Genomic DNA, 3,461 nt, shown 5'->3' on the forward strand with positions numbered 1-3,461 from the left:
CCATTTTATGTCACAAACCTTATCTGGCATGCATAATATATATTCGGTGAACTTCATTGCTCGGGGTTTCTGCGCATCTGCGCAAAGCATTCTGGGGTGGACTACATCATTTTGAAAGTCCCATATTCTTGGCTAAATTTCAAACTATGACATTGTTGCTTCACAGGCAGGCAGGGCGTTCCATCACAAAGTGCATTGTCTATGGGATGAAAGTTAATCTGGAAATCCTATCTGCCATAGCATTAGTTGGTGGATATCAAAGATCCCACGCTGTCTTTAGGTGAAGACTAAGTTAGGTGTCTCCAGCATCTTGGCCAAATTCCTTCCCTCACTGACACATGCTCTTGGTCTTCTGCACTCCCTGTCAATGTTGGTGTTGTTGTTGTTGTTGTTGTTGTTGTTTCACATGCAGCCTATGGCTGCTGGTTGCATCATTTCTGGAAGCACAGCTGTGCCGCTGATACAGTGTCCATGTTACCAGTAAGCTGGTACTCATTTTGCTGACCTCAGAAGGATGATAGGCTGAGTCAACCCACCTCGTGTTATTTCAACGGCAGGACAGGGGTTCAAACTCAAGACCCTAAGATCTTAAACCAGACACCTTAACTATTAAGCCAACACCAGGCTTGCACAGCCACGTGCTTCATATGAGACAAGAACAGGGCATGTGACATGATCATGTGATGTAACCGTCATGATGTACTCAATCCCATAAGCCTTCAAGACTGTTTTTCCTCTTGGAATATGGCAGAGTAAGGGCATACCTCCAATCTGATGAAAAGTTATCAGCATGACTTCAGGAGAATATTGGATGAAAGACAACATTTTGTACACATTTATCCACATCAATCGATAGCATCTCCTAGTTGTTGGAATCGTGCTTTGTAAACTGCAATCTCATGGAAATGGAAGGCATCCTTATTCAGGCTTGTAGTTATCCTTTTTGTGAGATTTCAGAACAACTTTACTGTTTCCCTTCCTGGTTGAGAGCCTTTCGAAAAAATTTGGCATCGTTACCCACAGTCAACTGGGCACCATCACACAGAATAAAGCTTCATTAAAAGTTGCCAATGCAATTAAATAAATCAATGCAGAGGAAAGAGCAGTCAGTTGTGAAAGCAATACCAGGAGCTATGTGCACCTGGTGTGGATAAAAGACTTGAGCAGTCACTATTATGCAGGGCTAACCGTAGTTTGGCCCAATCAGTACAGCTCAACTGCCAGACGAGCTCCTCTGCACCTGTCTGATGATTGACAATGGAATGATAAATTGTTGTTGTTTTGTTTTTGAGGACATGGATGGAAGAGATACTGTAGGGGAGATAGAGAATTTGAAAGGAAAGTTGGACAGTGATGGCACGGACACAGTATCATCCCATGAGACAGTCGTGCATCCCAGCAGGATGGCTGCTCCTCACCAGTTGGTTTGTTTCACTTATTGATGCTTAAGCTATAAAATTTTCAAATACAGACCCCTCGTTCAGATCGAAGAACAAAAGCTCAGTGTTGTCAACACGTGAGTGCATCAAAAAAGCCCTTTTATTTACATCAGGCTTTTTCAGGGACCTCGACATGCATCAAAAAAACCAACAACGACACAAGCAAACTTTGATTGTAAAATGCATGTCTGAGTACGACAAGTGGTTAAACCAAGACAGCCTTTTGGATTGCCATCAGGATTACCCTTTTGTCAGTTTTTGTAATGTGATAAGAAACTTTTGCTGACGTGCTCTTCATTTGTCAAACTGAGTGTTATGTTTGTGATTGAACATTCGTGGTGTCTTATAGCTATTGAGGTTGGCAAGATGCACAGGTAAGCACACGCCCCTCTAAATTGTCAAGCCTGGTGTGGTGGTTTTGAATCCCAACCCAACTATAAACTGTCATCGTGGTGTTTCACAGGCAGTGTGATTCATCAATGTGTGTGCAGTCCCGCGGATGGACGTTAAAATGGGCATACCGTCTGCTGGCATTAGTTCATCCACATTCGGTATGCATCCTGTGGCTGCTGGTTGCATCATTGCTGGGAGCGTGGCTGTGCCACTGATGCAGTGCTAGCTCTGTTTCCAGAAAGCTGGTACTCATTTTGCCGACCTCAGAAGGATGACAGGCTGAGTCAACCCACCTGGTGTTATTTCACGGAACGATAAGGGTTCAAACTCAAGACCCAAAGATTTTAAGCCAGCCATCTGAACCGTGAAGCCAACACCATGCTTGCCGGCCTGAGTTGATGGACATTAAAGATCCCACAGTGTCCTTCGCTAAGAGTAGGTGAGCTGTCGGCAGCATCATGACCAAAGTAGAGAATTCATAGAGCACCTTACCCCACGCAGTGGTCAGGTATATAATTCAATTGAAATTAAATAATGATTTTAAAGGTCGTATAAAAATAAAAAATGGAAGTTTACCACCATTGATGTAGTGTTTTGAAAACCACCTTATTTATGATGTCAAAGTACTGCAAAACTGGAGGTTTTTGTTCGTGGCAAGTAGACGATTTGTGTTCCACAGTGTTCATGTATGTCCTTCAATTTAAATAAAATAAAGATTTAAAGGTCGTAAAAAAAATAAAAAATCCCCAGAAGTTTACCGCAGTTGATGCAGTCTTTTACATCGCCCTATCGAACACGTTAAATGAGTTATTCGTGCCTGTTATCTGTGTCCTTTATGATGTCCTTAAAAAAACAGAAAGTTTCCTGTTTGGAATGATGTTCAATTTCGTTTGACTGCCAGATCGGCAGACAGACTAAAAAAATCACCTCGCTCCTCTATGATGTATGCAAGATCGGGTCGGAATTCAGAGCCAAAGTACTGTTAAAATACAGGTTCGTTTTCCGATTCACGTTCAAAATATACCATTCAATTTAAATAAAGTTGTTCTTCGATCATCAACTGACATTTGTAGATGGATAGACAGATATAAGTGAACGTATTGATCTTCCAAGATCAACCCCCCAAACCCTGCTGTCATGGACAACCAGGAACAGCTGATGTAAACTTAAAGGAGTGACAGTTGCCCTGTCAGCTTGACATGCAGCACCACCTCTCTCCAACTTGAGACCGATGGTGTCGGACCCTTTCAGGACACCCCCAGCTCCGTTTGAGATGTAAAAATCGTCCTTTGCTCCCCACACCCCCATGTAAAGAAAAGCAGGGTCCTTTGGTAGAGGAAAACGGTTCAATTTTTCTTCTCGTACTGTTACAGCATCAAATATTTCACAAAGCCTCAAGTAAAACTTGCAGTCAACTGTACATGTTCATGCTCCGTTTGCGGTTGAGTCACGGCTGTTGGAAGACATGGTCAATAAGCCAAGTAATGCTTGCTTTTCTAGCCATTGTTTTCACAGCGTATGTATTCTGTAGATTGCGAGATAATTTGGCAACTCAACTCAACCCAACCCACCCCCCTTTTTTTTACAGACCAAGATGAGTGCTGTGGACAACTCTTTTGCAATGGGCAG

This window comes from Eptatretus burgeri, chromosome 7 (genome assembly GCF_056783735.1).
Source record: "Eptatretus burgeri isolate ZD-2024b chromosome 7, Ebu_testis_v1, whole genome shotgun sequence".
NCBI lineage: Eukaryota > Metazoa > Chordata > Myxini > Myxiniformes > Myxinidae > Eptatretus > Eptatretus burgeri.